Raw genomic sequence first — 19,092 nt, forward strand, 5'->3', positions numbered from 1 at the left:
AGGGACGTTCTACCATAGACCCCTTACTGCGCTTGGATACGTATGTTCGTAATGCCTTTGCGAATAACCACTCAGTTATTGCCATATTTTTTGACCTTGAGAAGGCATATGACACAACTTGGAGGTATAATATTTTAGCCCAAGTCCACTCCTTAGGCCTTCGAGGCAATCTACCATCCTTCCTTAAGAACTTTTTAACTGACAGGCATTTCCGTGTTCGGGTTAATAATGTGCTCTCCCCGGACTTTGTCCAAGCTGAAGGTGTCCCCCAGGGATGTGTTCTGAGCACAACACTTTTTCTCCTTGCTATTAATGATTTGGCCTCTAGTCTTCCATCAAATATTTGGTCATCACTCTATGTTGATGACTTCGCTATTGCCTGTGCAGGCGCTGACTGTCACCTCCTTACAGTTTCTCTCCAGCATGCAGTCGACCGTGTTTCCAATTGGGCCACCACACATGGGTTTAAATTTTCCAGCACTAAAACCCACCAAATCACTTTCACTAGACGCTCTGTCATCTCTGATCATCCTTTGTACCTCTATGGCTCACGTATCCCTGAACGTGATACAGTCAAGTTTCTGGGCCTCCTCTTTGATCGTAGGTTATCCTGGAAACCTCACATTACCTCTCTGAAGGCAACTTGTCACAGCCGGCTGAACCTTCTTAAAACCCTTGCTCATCTTTCGTGGGGAGCTGATCGTCGAACCCTCCTTCACCTACATTCCACCCTTATTTTATCGAAACTTGATTATGGTGACCAGATCTATTCAGCGGCATCTCCTGCTACTCTCTCTAGCCTTAACCCCATTCATCACCAAGGATTACGTTTATGCCTTGGTGCTTTTCGCTCTTCCCCTGTCGAAAGCCTCTATGCAGAAGCGAACGTTCCATCCTTATCCGATCGCCGTGATGCCCATTGCCTGCGCTACTATGTACGCTCTCATGATCTCCGCAATCCTTCCATTTATAGAATGGTCACTGATATTAGTAGACATTCTTTATTTGTTCGCCGCCCCTGCTTACTCCGTCCCTTCTCTCTTCGCCTTCATTCGCTCTTGTCTTCTCTTCAACTACCACCTTTCTATGTACATGTAGCATCTCACTTTTCCCTACCCCCCTGGGAAGTTCCAGCTGTTCGAGTCTATTCTTTCTCCCTCCCTTGCTCGAAAGCCCAACTGTCTACGGTCGCTTCCCGCTCTCTTTTTCTTGACCACTTTCACTCTCATTCTCATGCCATTGCTGTGTACACAGATGGCTCTAAGTCTTCTGACGGCGTAGGATTCGCAGCAGTGTTTCCGGACAGCGTCGTACAAGGGCATTTACTATCTTCAGCTAGTATTTTTACTGCTGAATTATATGCCATCCTTACAGCACTTATCCGTATTGCATCTATGCCTGTGTCATCATTTGTGGTTGTCTCAGACTCCCTTAGTGCTTTACAGGCTATACAAAAATTTGATACACCTCACCCCTTAGTCCTCCGTATCCAACTTTGGCTACGCCGCATCTTTACTAAGCATAAAGATATTGTTTTTTGTTGGGTCCCTGGTCATGTTGACGTACAGGGCAATGAACAGGCAGACACTGCTGCGCGGTCAGCAGTACATGACCTACCAGTTTCTTATAGAGGTATTCCATGTACGGACTATTTTGCTGTAATATCTTCCCACCTTCACACCCGTTGGCAACAACGTTGGTCTACTATGCTCGGCAACAAACTTCAGTCTATTAAACCGAGTATAGGTTACTGGCCGTCTTCTTATCACCAGTGTCGAGGTTGGGAGACTACTCTCTCCCGTCTTCGCATTGGCCATACTCGTCTTACTCATGGATATCTCATGGAGAGGCGTCTTGCTCCTCTCTGTGAGAATTGCCAAGCTCCATTATCAGTCAGCCACATTCTGTTGGACTGCCCACTTTATCAACGAGCACGCAGAATTTACCTCTGTCGTCGTCTTCGCCCCGCTGCTCTCTCTTTACCTTCCCTTCTCGCTGATGGACCCACCTTTCATCCGGACTCTCTCATTGACTTTTTGACAACGACTGACTTACTTCACAAATTCTGATACTTTCAGCCCTTTCTACTTGTATCTCTTGCTACCCTCTACCCCCGTACTATCCCCTGCCCCGCTGTTTTCTGTAACCTGCTGATCATCCCCCCTCCCTTCTGCCATCCAATTCCCTTGCTTCCTTCCCTACCCTGCAGCGCTGTATAGCCCTTGTGGCTTAGCGCTTCTTTTTGATTATAATAATAATAATCTGAAGGAGGGGCACCTGCTTTCTGAAAGAGGGGTTCCTGCTCTCTGAAGGAGAGGTGCCTGCTTTCTAAAGGAAGGGTGTGTACTTTCTGAAGGAGGGGTGGGATGTTGCAGCTGGAGGGTAAGCTGGATTGTGATGTCAGCACACTTCTGATAAAACAGTGGTTAAATGACTTATGGTGAATGTGTTTTCTTCTTTGGATCACCCTGTCTATGGCAGGAGACAGCTGTTGAGATAAAAAAAAAAAAAAAATTTTTTTACCTCCCTACGGAAGTGGGAAAATGATTGGCAAAAGTTTTTCAAAATTACTAATGCTTCATCCTCAATACCATGGAAGAATAAGGAAGACATGAGGTAAGGATCACACTCAGCTTGGGTCAAAGCTGAGGATTACGTTTTTCCCCAAGCTAAGTGTTATTCTTGCATACTATTCCTGTTATTCCTCTTCAAGGGGGGCTCCTTGGCGTGGTGAAGAGGCTCTTGGTCTGAGGAATTAGACCTATCGGTCTTCTTCCTCAGACCGAACCTAATTACCCCCCAATCTCCCCTCCCCTATCCCATCCTCCCCATCCTCCCCTTTTTCCTTTCCTCCTCCTCCTCCCCACTCCTCCCTTTTGCCCTTCCTCTTTTTGTCCTTTGGGATTTCTCCCACAGGCGCGCTAGTTCCTAGGTAGGAGAAAGGACACCGGGGTCCATCCCATTCCGTTGAGGTTTCTTGGCGGTGGCGTAGTTTGCCGTGGAATCTGGATTGCCTAGGGATGTCCCGATCCCTCTCCGGTATCCCGGAGTAGCTTTGGGTGTCTTTTGGGCGACGGGTGTAGCTCTGGAAGCCACCTTTCGGATTCCGGGGGTGGTGGCTGAAGGAGGTATGCTTTGTGGCGGATATCCGGCCGCCCTCTCTTTTGTCCACCGAGGTAGCTCGGCAGATGTGAGGTTGCTATCCCAGATTGCTGGTTTACTGGCATGAAGGGTAGGGTATGGCACGGGTTCCATGCTGCATCTGCGCTACTAGCGGTGTCGAGTCCTCTTGGGCGCGGAGGGAGATTTCTGGCCCTTTCATCCCTCCTAGGAACTATCCCTCCCCGGTCCCCCCTTTTTTTTTCTTTTTTTTATTTTTATTTTCTTTTCTTCTTTCTTTTTTTTTCTTAAAAACAAAAAGAAAGAAGTAACCTAACCATGGCAGCCCTAGTCCATGAACCTGGTACCCCCGGGCCCCTTCTTGATACCGCACCCCGTTCTGACCCCGCCTCGTCTTTGGACCACTCTTCAGACATTCCTCATGCCTCTGTACCTATTGCCGGTGCTGTTTCCTCACCCGCTTCAGGTACTGAGGCCTCGACTGACTCCTTCGATTTATCAGACCTTCGCTCTCCTCTGACTATGCTTCCGGCCTCTCCCTCTACGGTGCGGCAATTTTCAAATCGCCGACCCGTTCCACGTCGGACCAACTCTGGTCCCACGCCTAAACGTCAACGACAATTACCTGCTGATGATACTTCTCCACCTTCACCTTCTCGTTCTTCTCAGAAACGATCGACACGTCCTTCACTACCTTTCCACGCTCAGTTTCAGACTGAACAGTGGACTAAATTCTTCACTTTACGACCAACTTCCTCTACTGCCTATCTTTCTGACCATAGTATTGGCAAGGCACTCCTACGCCATGTTGGTAAAGATATTTCTTTTCATGCTCTTAAGAGCGGTACGCGCATCATTACCGTACAGAATGCTACCCAGGCTCGTGAGCTCTCTCGTCTTACCCATATAGATACTGTTCCTGTCACCCTTGAAAAACATCATTCCCTCAATTCTTGTAGTGGTACCGTTATTCTGCCCCATACCATAGTTCAACAAAATTTCCAGACATGTGGCACCGACATTCTAGAACAGCTGGAACTCCAAGATCTCCCAATCCTCAAGGTAGACACTTACGTTCTTCCTGCCCGTGGGCGGAGACGATACCCTAGCAATGTGGCTCGTTTAACTTTTGACAGCCGAGAACTCCCATCCTCCGTTTATATAGCAGGACATCGGTTACAAGTTCGAAAGGTGATCCCTACACCACAACAGTGTAGAAATTGCTGGCGATTTGGCCATCCAGCGAAATATTGCAGATCTATCGCCGAATGCCCAGTCTGTGGTGCCGATGACCATTCTAATACGTCTTGCAATCGATCTCCCTCTTGCCTTAACTGTCATGAGGCTCACCCTTCGTACTCTCGCCGTTGTCAGGTCTATTTAAACGAGCGGGAAATCCGTTACCTCAAAGAGACAGAAGGTCTCCCTTATGCCATGGCAGTTTCTCATCTCCGCCTCCAAGGGAGACTCCCACGTGTTTCTTATTCCCGTGTTTCAAAACGTCCCCCCACTTCTGGTATCCCATCTTCTACACCCACCTCTGTGGTTACCTCTCCCATAATCACTCCTGTATCTAATCCTTTTGCTGTCCTCGGCTCAGACGTCCCTACTTCAACGCCTCAGTCTAATCTCGCTTCTTCGAGTTCTCTCTTACAAGCCTCAGTATCGACGAGACCTCGTACGACACCTCTTCCCAATCGTCCCTCTACTTCTCAAAAGTCAAAAAAAGGTCCGGTAACACCTCCTACCCATCTTCCACCTCCTCATTTTACCCTCCCTGTCTCTGTCCCTAGTTCTTCCCCTCTCACTGGCTCAGTTACAAGTGCAGAGGTTCACCCTCCTCCTCGTAATGTACCTTCCTCCCCTGTTCCCTCCCAAGTTTCTTCCTCTTCTGCCACCTCCCAGGTTCCTGTCTCTTCTGTCCCCTGCCACGCTTCTCCAGTTCCCTCCACCCTTTCGCCCCCCCCTACCTTGGTACAGTCCAATACAGTTCCAATCTTTACTCATCCTCCCCCTACCATTCCCAATATTGTCTCCCATACGACATCTCTGAATTCCGAAACACTTGAAGCAATCTCTGAATATATTGCAGAGACCAAACCATCAATGGACACTGATCCACCTTCCGCTCTTCCTCTCTCCTCTGCTCCATCTGCGCAACTCCTTTCTTCACAGCGCACCGTTCCTTCGCTGCTTGAACATTTTCCACTGCCTCCGCATGTGGACTTTTCTAACCCTTCTAGTCCGTAGGAACCCTTACCTGCGGATTTCAAGTATCTTTATCATTGCCAATCATGGCCTTTTTACAGTGGAATATACGCGGCCTCAGGGGTAATCGGGGTGAGCTTCAGATGTTACTCTCCCAGTTTGCCCCTGTTGGTGTTTGCTTACAGGAACCAAAATTACACTCTGCTGTTATTTCTCACATCTCAGGCTATAATTTATTGTATTCTTCAGATCCTTTTCCTGATGGGACCTTTAATGAAAGTGCCCTTCTTCTCCGCACTGATATTCCGTACCATCAGCTATTTGTTCATACTTCGCTGCATTACACAGCAGCCCGTATCCACTTACATAGGTGGTATACGCTCTGTTCTTTATATCTCTCTCCTTCTCGGGCATTATCTATTCCGGATTTTGCCTTCCTTGTTTCGTCATTACCGCCACCGATTCTGTTACTTGGTGATTTTAATGCCCACCATTTCCTCTGGGGAGGGTCTCACTGTGATTCCCGTGGAATTCAGTTAGAGGCTTTTCTTGCCACCCACCCCCTCCATGTTTTAAATACAGGTACTCACACCCATTTTGATCCTCGGACTCATACTCTCTCTTGCATCGATCTCTCAGTTTGCTCTTCCTCCGCCGCATTAGACTTTACTTGGTCTGTTCTCCCGGACTTACATGACAGTGATCATTTCCCAATCATTCTTACTTCCCCTTCATATTCGCCACCACTTCGCACCCCACGCTGGCAATTTAATCGGGCAAATTGGAACCTTTACTCACACCTGACTGTTTTTAAAGAGGTTCCTTCTTCGTCCTCCATCGATGAGCTTTTACACCTCTTCTCGTCCTCCGTTTTCACCGCAGCTTCTCATTCTATACCCCAAACTTCGGGCAGGCATTCTCAGAAATGCGTGCCTTGGTGGTCTCCTGCTTGTGCTCGTGCAGTACGTTTGAAACGCGCTGCATGGGGCAGGTACCGGTACAATAGAACCACAGAGCGACTCCTTGATTTTAAACAGAAGCGTGCGATCGCTCGCCGTGTCATCCGTGACGCTAAACGCACTTGCTGGCGAGATTATGTCTCCACCATCACCTCTGCTTCCTCTATGAGTGCAGTCTGGAAAAAAGTACGAAAACTGAGTGGTAAATATTCTCCTGACCCGGCTCCTGTTCTGCGGGTTGCCGGTGTTGATATAGCAAACCCACTAGATGTTGCCAATGAAATTGGCAATCATCTGGTCCGTATTTCTCAGGGACTCCATCTATGCCCCTCATTTCTTTCCTCAAAGTCTGCCAGAGAGTTAGCACCCTTGGACTTTTCTTCTCTCAGAGAAGAACAGTATAATGTGCCTTTTACACTTCAAGAACTGGAGGCAACACTCTCAGCTTGTCGATCATCGGCAGCTGGGCCCGACGACATTCATATTCGTATGCTACAACATTTACATCAGTCAGCCCTTGCAGTCCTATTACACCTTTACAATCTTATTTGGTCACAAGGAGTTCTTCCACAGCTGTGGAAATCCGCCATTGTTCTCCCTTTCCGCAAACCAGGCACTACGGGACATGAAACCTCCCACTATCGTCCCATTGCTCTTACCAGTGCAGTTTGCAAAGTAATGGAACGTCTAGTAAATAGACGTTTAGTGTGGTATTTAGAGACACACAACAGTCTCTCCACTCGTCAATATGGCTTTCGTAAGGGACGTTCTACCATAGACCCCTTACTGCGCTTGGATACGTATGTTCGTAATGCCTTTGCGAATAACCACTCAGTTATTGCCATATTTTTTGACCTTGAGAAGGCATATGACACAACTTGGAGGTATAATATTTTAGCCCAAGCCCACTCCTTAGGCCTTCGAGGCAATCTACCATCCTTCCTTAAGAACTTTTTAACTGACAGGCATTTCCGTGTTCGGGTTAATAATGTGCTCTCCCCGGACTTTGTCCAAGCTGAAGGTGTCCCCCAGGGATGTGTTCTGAGCACAACACTTTTTCTCCTTGCTATTAATGATTTGGCCTCTAGTCTTCCATCAAATATTTGGTCATCACTCTATGTTGATGACTTTGCTATTGCCTGTGCAGGCGCTGACTGTCACCTCCTTACAGTTTCTCTCCAGCATGCAGTCGACCGTGTTTCCAATTGGGCCACCACACATGGGTTTAAATTTTCCAGCACTAAAACCCACCAAATCACTTTCACTAGACGCTCTGTCATCTCTGATCATCCTTTGTACCTCTATGGCTCACGTATCCCTGAACGTGATACAGTCAAGTTTCTGGGCCTCCTCTTTGATCGTAGGTTATCCTGGAAACCTCACATTACCTCTCTGAAGGCAACTTGTCACAGCCGGCTGAACCTTCTTAAAACCCTTGCTCATCTTTCGTGGGGAGCTGATCGTCGAACCCTCCTTCACCTACATTCCACCCTTATTTTATCGAAACTTGATTATGGTGACCAGATCTATTCAGCGGCATCTCCTGCTACTCTCTCTAGCCTTAACCCCATTCATCACCAAGGATTACGTTTATGCCTTGGTGCTTTTCGCTCTTCCCCTGTCGAAAGCCTCTATGCAGAAGCGAACGTTCCATCCTTATCCGATCGCCGTGATGCCCATTGCCTGCGCTACTATGTACGCTCTCATGATCTCCGCAATCCTTCCATTTATAGAATGGTCACTGATATTAGTAGACATTCTTTATTTGTTCGCCGCCCCTGCTTACTCCGTCCCTTCTCTCTTCGCCTTCATTCGCTCTTGTCTTCTCTTCAACTACCACCTTTCTATGTACATGTAGCATCTCACTTTTCCCTACCCCCCTGGGAGGTCCCAGCTGTTCGAGTCTGTTCTTTCTCCCTCCCTTGCTCGAAAGCCCAACTGTCTACGGTCGCTTCCCGCTCTCTTTTTCTTGACCACTTTCACTCTCATTCTCATGCCATTGCTGTGTACACAGACAGATGGCTCTAAGTCTTCTGACGGCGTAGGATTCGCAGCAGTGTTTCCGGACAGCGTCGTACAAGGGCATTTACTATCTTCAGCTAGTATTTTTACTGCTGAATTATATGCCATCCTTACAGCACTTATCCGTATTGCATCTATGCCTGTGTCATCATTTGTGGTTGTCTCAGACTCCCTTAGTGCTTTACAGGCTATACAAAAATTTGATACACCTCACCCCTTAGTCCTCCGTATCCAACTTTGGCTACGCCGCATCTTTACTAAGCATAAAGATATTGTTTTTTGTTGGGTCCCTGGTCATGTTGACGTACAGGGCAATGAACAGGCAGACACTGCTGCGCGGTCAGCAGTACATGACCTACCAGTTTCTTACAGAGGTATTCCATGTACGGACTATTTTGCTGTAATATCTTCCCACCTTCACACCCGTTGGCAACAACGTTGGTCTACTATGCTCGGCAACAAACTTCAGTCTATTAAACCGAGTATAGGTTACTGGCCGTCTTCTTATCACCAGTGTCGAGGTTGGGAGACTACTCTCTCCCGTCTTCGCATTGGCCATACTCGTCTTACTCATGGATATCTCATGGAGAGGCGTCTTGCTCCTCTCTGTGAGAATTGCCAAGCTCCATTATCAGTCAGCCACATTCTGTTGGACTGCCCACTTTATCAACGAGCACGCAGAATTTACCTCTGTCGTCATCTTCGCCCCGCTGCTCTCTCTTTACCTTCCCTTCTCGCTGATGGACCCACCTTTCATCCGGACTCTCTTATTGACTTTTTGACAACGACTGACTTACTTCACAAATTCTGATACTTTCAGCCCTTTCTACTTGTATCTCTTGCTACCCTCTACCCCCGTACTATCCCCTGCCCCGCTGTTTTCTGTAACCTGCTGATCATCCCCCCTCCCTCCTGCCATCCAATTCCCTTGCTTCCTTCCCTACCCTGCAGCGCTGTATAGCCCTTGTGGCTTAGCGCTTCTTTTTGATTATAATAATAATAATATTCCTGTTATTTATTTTTCCATGACACTGATGAAGAGTCTTCACTAATTTTGAAAAAGCTTTTGCCAACCATTTCAGGAGGATGGGGGGATTTTTGATACTCGGTTTTGGAAAAAGTACATAAAAGTATTTAGATGCTTGGAAATGGATTTGTGTCTTTGGATTTATAAAATATGAGGTGAATCATAGAATCGACAAGAAGAGAAAGATACATTGAGGAAATGGATGTGTCAGTGGATGGATTGCTAAAAGATGAAGTGAATCATAGAATAGACAGGGAGAAAGGTACGTTGAGAACTGAGGTATCTATGAAAATATTATTTATCAACAGGAGGCAAAGAAAAAGGGAATGTAACAAAAGCTTAGTAGTACCAACACTTTTATATGGGTGGGAGACATGGTCTTTGAATGATACAATGAAGAGGAGGAGGCTGGAGGCAGTGGAGATATATATTTGGGATTAATGTTCAGTGTGAATATTTTAGAAAGCCTTGAAGTACTGTATGCATGTATTAAAAGGCGATGGTGGTATGAAAGATATAATTCAAGTAGCAGAGAAGGGGTTTATTCAGATATTTTTATCATTTAGAAAGGCTGGAGCTAGAATAGGTTGACCAAGAGTTGTAAAAATCTGGAATGATGAGGAAGGTTTTTGAGTTGTAGGAACTTGAGCATCCATCAGGCTTGTGGAAACTTGTTAGGTTGGAGATAATGGGTTTTTGAGATTTGATGTGCTGTTTGAGTGTGAGCAAGGTAACTTATATGAAGTTATTCAGGGAAACCAGATGGTTGAATGAGTTTTGAAGTGGGTTAGGAATGTTGAAATTCATTCATCAGAATAATGATGCCTGTGCTTTTTTCTGGTGAGAGAGCTATTGAATGAGTAATGGTGTACGTGTTTCCTTCTTTGGGTCACCCTATCTCTGTGAGAAATAGTGATGGTAATCAAGAAATTAGATACAATTTTCATACTTGCATAAGAAAGATGTCATAATTTAATGTCAAGGATTGTTTTTTTTCTGACTTTCATTTTTCAAAAAAACATTGTGTTTGAGAAGTTATAGTAAAACCTCGATTTAATGGACCCTGATTTAAAGGATTTTGAATTTAACACACAAAATCTGTGGCAAGACAGCATTTGGAAACTGGGCAAAATTTGCCTCAAACAATAATGAACAATTCTGATTTAATGAACTCTGTTAAATCCAAAATCAACTTACCTAGTGGACAGAAACAATAATGGAAAAATTGGAATTTAACAGACTTTGGCCAAAGCCTGTCAAATCTCAAATTTTCCATTATTGTTTCTGTCCACTGGGTAAGTTGATTTTGGATTTAACCCTTTCAGGGTCCGTCCCGTAGATCTACGGTTTTACGTTCAGGGTCCAAACCGTAGATCTACGTCATGAGCTCAGCTCACTCTGATAAACTGTGAGTGGTACATTTGGGCCTAGATATGAGAGAATGCATCTATGTGGTATGTGTGCACCACATAAAACAGATCCTGCAGCACACTGTGTATAATGAGAGAAAAAAAACTGAAATCATGATTTTTCGATTAAAACAGCGACTTTGCAGTGTTTTTTCGTATGTTTTTTATAGTTGTATTTGCGATTTCTTGGTCTCATTTGATAGAATGGAAGACATATTACAGAAATAGAGATGATTTTGATTGGTTTTAGCACTGGAAATGGCTTGAAACTGAGCTCAAAGTAGCAGAAGTGTTAAATTTTTGCCGATATTCAAGAGTAAACAAACAACCTCACACGTCAAATACACGCCAGCTGGTGGGTCTAATATGCATTCACAAATATGGTGATGATATACAATTATTACAGTATTGCATAACAGTAAATCTTCTATATTTTGGTGTGAATAAAAATTCATTGTGTGAATAAAAAATCAAAATGGAATTTATTTGTAAAGCCTCAAAACATAACTAATGAACAGAGGGAATGTTAGTTTAGTTCCAGGAATACCTACATTGTTTATTCTGGACCCTATTTTGAAATTGGAATATTTTGAAGTTTGTGTTAAATTGGCCAAATTAACAATTTCCGATCACTTCAATTTGTAGTTGAAACAGCTGACTTGGCGATTTCTTGTGCTCAATCGATGAAATAGAAGTAATACTAGTGAAATAGCTAAGAATTTGGTTGACTGGAATAATGTAATTGGCCTAAAATGGGAGTCAAAGTCAGCAAAATCGCCGATTCGTAAATATCGCTGACACATCAAAATTCGTGATAGCATAATTTCGTCAATTTTCCATCAAATTTCGTACTTTTTGTTTTATTACCTTCACAAAAAGATTCTCTACCATTTCATAAGAAAAAATAATTTTTTTTTTTTTAAATTCTTGGACACTGGGGCACCACTTCAGATTTGGGCCTTGGACCCTGAAGGGGTTAACAGAGTTCATTGAATCAGAATTGTTCATTATTGTAGAGACAATTTTTTTTATTGTTGCAGTCAATTGGGTAAATTTATTTTCAGATCTAACAGATTACCTGTTAAATTCAGAATTGTCTGTAATTGTTGCAAGTGTTGAAAAACAAACCCTTTCTGATTTAATGGACAGTCAGCTTTTGCAGTCACCCACTTGCCAGTTAGTCAATTAAATCAAGGGTTTGCTGTATTAAAAGTTCCTTAAAATTTTGACATACAAGAGAGTAACAATTCAGAATATACTGTTCTATATACAGTTTTAATATTCTTTTTCAATCTTTTTCCAAATTACATGCATAAGAAAAGATAGTCTGGGCACACTAAAACTGATGATATTTCAGATTTAAATGTTTTGTACTAAGTTTTAAGTTCCATATTGTACAGATACTCCTCACTTAACGACCTGCCTGTTTAACAGCTGTGTGGACTTACAACCAGCTCTCCGACTAATCGGTATACTGTATACAGTCGATGTACTGTATACACTACAGTATACAGTTCAGTATCATATAAACATTTAAAAATATACTAAAAATTTTATAAATAGTGCACAGGTGACATTAAAACAAAGATGGTTGACACAAAGCTATTACCAGTACAGTATGCTTGAAATATTGGTAAGGGGTGGCTCATTGCTTATCGACCAGTTTGCTTAACAACCAATCGAATCCTCGTTTTACACGAAGTAGTTATTCCTGCAAATTTTTGGCTTCCTTATTTGACCCTGTCTTAAGAATTTCATTTACACCAAGTGCCATAAATGCAATACAAAAATTAATTTACAAGATAATGATATTGTACATATTACACTTTTTTTTTTTTTTTTTGTGTGTGTGTGTGTGTGTGCACGTGCGTGCGTGCATGCATGCGTGCGCGTGTGTGTGTGTATTGTTAGAGGATCATTAAATGTTACTCTTCCAAATTATTAAACAGTATATAAATTAAACAGAGTTCTTATATAAATTTACCAATTATTGCTTCAGTTTTTAATACTGGTTTCCTGCATGTTTTCTAGCATTTTATGGTAAATGCACAGTGGGTGCTGGATTATTCGTGATGAAAGGGCAGGAGTTCAGGCAGAAAATTGAAAGGTCATTTATCAGCATTTGAATTTTGGGTCAGTTTTTTATTACCTGTGGACTTTTTTGTTTCTGCACTCAGACACCTTTTTAAAGGAATAACCAGAAAATAAAAAGAGTAAGTTTTTCACTCTCTCTGTACCTCTATCTCTATATCTATTTTTTTTTTTATTAACACATCGGCCGATTCCCACTAACGCATCATTCACTCTATCACTGTCTTGCCAGAGGCATACTTACACTACAGTTCTAAAACTTCAACATTAACACCCCTCCTTGAGAGTGCAGTCATTGTACTTCCCATCTCCTGGACTCGAGTCCAGCCTGCTGGTTTCCCTGATCCCTTAATAAATGTTACTTTGCTCACACTCCAACATTACGTCAAGTATTAAAAACCATTTGTCTCCATTCACTCCTATTAAATATGCTCACACATGCTTGCTGGAAGTCCAAACCCCTCGCACATAAAACCTCCTTTACCCACTCCCTTCAACCTTTCCAAGGCTGACCCCTACCCTGCCTTCCCTCCACTACAGATTTGTACTCCTGAAGTCATTCTTATTTGTTCCACCCTCTCTACACGTCTGAATCACCTCAACAACCTCTCCTCTATATCTATTTCTATCTGTATCTATCAATCTGTCTCACTGCATGAAACATACATACAAGAGGGTATGATGCTGAGCATTTAACCCTTGCTAATTCTTCTTTTAAATATTTTAGGATAAATAATTAATTTAAAAATTTTTAATAAATATATATATCTAGTTATTGATGTATATTATGCCTTATTTTAGTAGACACCAAAATTTTTTGGTTATTTTATCTTGATTGCAAATTTTGGTTAAGAGTCAACAAGATTGGGGATATTAGTGGCTAAGCGGACCACCAACAGCAACGGCCTGGTTAATCAGGCAAGCACCAGACGAACCTGGCCTATGGCTGGTCTCTGGGAGTAGAATTCATCAAAGGTATATCAGAGGTAAAGGTAAAGTCCAACCAAGAGTGTCCATGATGTGTTAAACTGCCTCATTTTATGTATGTAGTGAGTGGCTAACAGCTTTTTTGTTTTATTTATTGTCTTGCACTGTATTTTGCCCCTCTGATGTGGTGCTTGACAGCTGCGGCCTTTGTTGTCATCTGCCACCAGTGAGAATAGAGGTGATAATCAATGAATAAATGATGGTTATACAGTACATTGAACGTGTTTTTTTTTACTGTTTGCATACAGAAATAGTTGGTATTTTTAATTTAAATAGTATTTGCATGGAAATTTTTGTTAAAATTATTTGAAGTTTAAGTTTTTCTCTTAGATTAAGGGTCATTTTTGTTACGGTAGAAAGTAGAATAATGACAATCTGTCTCGCATTTGTAGACTGCTATTTAAATCTTTTATTATCATTAAGGTTAAACCTATTTTTATTTAGCTTCTCAAAATTTATTTTAATTTATGTATATACTGGATTTTATAAATTAGATAGCTATTCAAATTTGTTGTCTTCTGTCCTGTAATCAACTATTTTCTTACTTCAATTTTATTTAATACTTTGTAACTCTTAGTTTAATAGCCTTAAAAAATTACCAAAGATATATTTGATTATTAGAATTCAGATGAAAATGAAGATCACTCTTAAAGTAAAAGGGATAACATATTTTATTGCTCAGATTTTACTCTCTTTACATTAATGTCTTAAATGTCATTAAGCTAGTGATGGTAATATGATAGATAAGTATATATCATATTCTTCTCTCAACATACCAGCCGTATTCCACTGAGGTGGGGTGGCCCAAAAGCAGATACAGAGGTAAAATAAATACACAGTATATACAATACTTACCTTAAAATATGGTGCTGGTCAGCCTTCCCTTACACAACTGTTGTATGGAAAAGTGGAAAAAGTACCGAACATAATGAACAGTGGCTTGGTTAAAAACCAACAAAAACATGGAACACTGAAAGAGAGTTCCAAATACACAGGGCCTTCCTGTGTTTACATACATTCTCTTCCTACATTACTCCTTTCTTCCAGTATGATTCTGGTGTTTCAATCCCTGTACATCTAAATAGAAATCACCTTGTTCTTTTCTACACTAACCTTCAGTTTCTTCCTCTTTTACATCCTTAAAAAGTCCTCCAACTTGGGCAGCTTCTCTTCTGACTCTACCACTTTCACTGTGTCAGGAGCAAAGAGAAATTGTGCCATGTATTATGTTATATGAGATCTTATCTTTTAAGTTAAGATCTCCACACATCACTGACCCAAGTGGATTTAGTGCTCAGTTATGATTGTAATAATAATCTACATGTTGCTTCCCCAGATTTGCCTATGAACTTAGCATTAGCAACTTTATGATTCATCCTTTCATGAACACTGCATTTCTTATATATGCATTGTCTACAGAACTTGTAAAACTGTCCTCTCAAGGAAGGTGCCTTGATACTGGTCAGAGGACTCTTGATCCAAGTGAATATATCTTCCCCTTCTTGGATTGAACCTGATTGCCTCCCATTCCTCATGCACTGTATGACCCCTATGGGTTCAGCACTTCATTTATAATAATAATAATAATAATATTGTAAACTGCACCATATGTCTGAATTTTGAGCTCCATTAAATAATAGATACTCATTTATTTTTGAGGGAATTTTAGAGTATGGTGTGGAAAAAGACACTTTATGTATAGTCCAGGACATTTATCATAGGAAATGTCTTGCCACGAGTGGCTTCTTCAGGACTCGTGGCAAAATATTTCTTCTAATAAATGTCCTGAACTGTATATAAGTGTCTTTTTCCACATCTTGTTAGTATCATTATACCATTTTAGAACACAATGTTGCAGTATTAAACCTGCTAATAGTCATATCAACTCTCTCAAACCCATATGGGTTTAGCACTTCCTCATGTATATAATAATAATACTAACCATACATCTAGTGCATGGGTAACTTAACTGACAATGGGAGTGTTAGGATAAAAGGGGAACATTGATCCTTGACTCTAATTATCTTGTTTACACTGACAAAAGAAACACATGTTTGTAATTTTACAATTGATCTATTTTTTATGCATAAATTGGCTGCTGAGAGAGAATGAAACTGAGTTTTGTGTGTGTGTGGGTCTATGCGCATGTGCATACCTGCATGTATGCATGTGCATGCCTGCATGTGTGGGGGTTCATACATATGTGCAGGTGCATGCGTATATGCATGCATGTTTGCGTGAGTGCATGCATTTGTGTTTGTATGTTTTAAGTCTTGCTTACTGTGGTGACAAGATACAAATGTTCATCACTCTTAAGTTGATCGTTTTGTACTTGGAAATTTGAAGCTTAAAATTGACTTAGTTTCATGACATGTTAAGTTACAGTAACTATTATACGTATATTATTTTTTGTGTTTTTTTTTTTTATAATTCATACTGTAGTGGGGCCAAAGATACAGTATTTGACAATTTATTGTATAGTTTTCATCAGTACAAAAGTTTTGTGGAATATTCAGCTGTATTTAATGACAAGAATTTCAAGGTGTGTTTCCAAGTGGTAAATACTATAAATGACATAAATTTTACCGGAGCAGTTTTCGATTTCAGTTAAGTTCACACATAAACATTAAACATTTTGTTGTGTGTAATTATGACTTGCCAAGAAACATTGCGACGGGACCTCCTCAAGTGATGAATCACTTTATTCGTGTAAAATAGTATTTTAGAAAAATGTTTAGAAAGTTATTTTGTAATCACTTATATCTGTATACAAGAGAGAATGAGGAAAGGAATATGGAAATTACACTTGATTTTTAATTATAGGCATCTTTGTTTTTGAGACTTTTAAGATTCAAGTAAAAACAATGTGGAGTTGAGAGCATGTACATATTACTTGTTTCTTAATTTTGATGGAGCATATGAGATTAGTGTCATTTATTGCTGAACATTTTGGGTATGTGTACTTGGGAGACAATGGTAGAGGATAAAATTTGAAAGTTCATACTGTAATGTATAATCTTGCTATAATAATCAGTGCCTGCTTTAATAAATTATCATATTTTTTTTGCCTCCTAGTGAGGGGCTGTTTTTATTCAGTAAAATGTTTTTTTATTCATTTAAGCATGATGTTAATTTTGGTTTCAAATCATAGTCATTATTTACTGTATATTGTTTAATACTATATATTTCTGATATTGAAGGATAGATATACGACAGGGCTCAGTCATGTCAGTTGGCTGAAAGTTAAGAGGCAGAACCAAGAGCTAGAGCTATCCTTCCAAAAACCCAAGTACATAATTGCAGATATGTAGTTGTTCATTGGTGGAAACAGAGTAACAGCTGTTATCCGAGATAAAGTAGTTATGTGTACTTTGTTGTCATAATGTCTTTCTGAATCATAATCATTCCCTCTCCAAATTGTCCACATCTCATATTTGTGTACATTAATATTGGACAAAGCTTTATTGATTGCAGTCCACAAAATGAGATGAGAATTTTTTTTTTTATATCTCGCATGAGACCATTTTATATAATATTGTATTTGTGTAATTATTCACAACTTGATCACTTTCACATTCAACTTTAAACTTGGGAAATGGTTTATTCAGTAATTTTTATTTACAAATCTTTGAAAGAAAGTATATCCTCAATTTAGCAGACTACAGAAATACAAAATAAAATCTGCTGAATCAGTCGATGTGGGAACAATGAACAGAGTCTGTTACAGAATTTTTTGTTCTTGCTATTGCAACAAAATAATTTGGTGAAGAGGCTCTTGGTCTGAGGAATTAGACCTGTCGGTCTACTTCCTCAGACCGAACCTAATTACCCCCCAATCCCCCGTTCCCTATCCCATCCTCCCCTTTTTCCTTTCCTCCTCCTCCTCCTCCCCACCCCTCCCTTTTGCCCTTCCTTTTTGGCCTTGGTTTTTTTTTTTTTTTTTTTTTTTTTTTTTTTTTTTTTTCCCACAGGCACACTAGTTCCTAGGTAGGGGAAAGGGTACCGGGGTCCATCCCATTCCGTTGAGGTTCTTGGCGGTGGCGTAGTTTGCCGTGGAATCTGGATTGCCTGGGGATGTCCTGATCCCTCTCCGGTATCCCGGAGGGTGGCTTTGGGTGTCTCTCGGGCGACGGGTGTATCTCTGGAAGCCACCTTTCGGATTCCGGGGGTGGTGGCCGAAGGAGGTATGCTTTGTGGCGGATTTCCGGCTGCCCTCTCTTTTGTCCACCGAGGTAGCTCGGCAGATGTGAGGTTGCTATCCCGGATTGCCGGTTTACTGGCATGATGGGTAGGGTATGGCACGGGTTCCATGCTGCATCTGCGCTACTTGCGGTGCTGAGGTCCTCTTGGGCGCGGAGGGAGATTTCTGGCCCTTTCATTCCTCCTAGGAACTATCCCTCCCTGGTCCCCCCTTTTTTTTATTCTTTTTTATTTTTATTTTCTTCTTTCTTTTTTTTTTTCTTAAAAACAAAAAGAAAGAAGTAACCTAACCATGGCAGCCCTAGTCCATGAACCTTCTACCCCCGGGCCCCTTCTTGATACCGCACCCCGTTCTGACCCCGCCTCGTCTTTGGACCACTCTTCGGACACTCCTCATGCCTCTGTACCTCTTGCCGGTGCTGTTTCCTCACCCGCTTCAGGTACTGAGGCCTCGACTGACTCCTTCGATTTATCTGACCTTTGCTCTCCTCTGACTATGCTTCCGGCCTCCCTCTACGGTGTGGCAATTTTCGAATCGCCGGCCCGTTCCACGTCGGACCAACTCTGGTCCCACGCCTAAACGCCAACGACAATTACCTGCTGATGATACTTCTCCACCTTCTCGTTCTTCTCAGAAAAGATCGACACGTCCTTCACTACCTTTCCACGCTCAGTTTCAGACTGCACAATGGACTAAATTCTTCACTTTACGACCGACTTCCTTTACTTCCTATCTTTCTGACCACAGTATTGGCAAGGCACTCCTACGCCATGTTGGTAAAGATATTTCTTTTCATGCTCTTAAGAGTAGTATGCGCATCGTCACCGTACAGAATGCTACCCAGGCTCATGAGCTTTCTTGTCTTTTCCATATTGATACTGTTCCTGTAACTATTGAAAAGCATCATTCCCTCAATTCTTGTAGTGGTACCGTCATTCTGCCCCATACCATAGTTCAACAAAATTTCCAGACATGTGGCACTGACATTCTTGAACAGCTGGAACTCCAAGATCTCCCAATCCTCAAGGTAGACACTTACGTTCTTCCTGCCCGCGGGCGGAGACGATA

General features: G+C 41.9%; 1 protein-coding gene across 1 annotated transcript in view; it reads left to right on the plus strand.

The window, feature by feature from the left end:
- The window catches only part of LOC128702861 (TGF-beta receptor type-1 babo), a 158,969-nt gene extending 140,451 nt beyond the window's left edge, over positions 1-18,518 (plus strand). Inside the window, exon 17 of the mRNA XM_070102641.1 lies at positions 13,690-18,518. The gene's annotated coding sequence lies outside the window, so the exon portion shown is untranslated. The remainder of the gene's footprint in view (positions 1-13,689) is intronic.
- The last annotated feature ends 574 nt before the right edge of the window (positions 18,519-19,092 follow it).

Source organism: Cherax quadricarinatus, chromosome 82 (assembly GCF_038502225.1).
Source record: "Cherax quadricarinatus isolate ZL_2023a chromosome 82, ASM3850222v1, whole genome shotgun sequence".
Taxonomy (NCBI): domain Eukaryota; kingdom Metazoa; phylum Arthropoda; class Malacostraca; order Decapoda; family Parastacidae; genus Cherax; species Cherax quadricarinatus.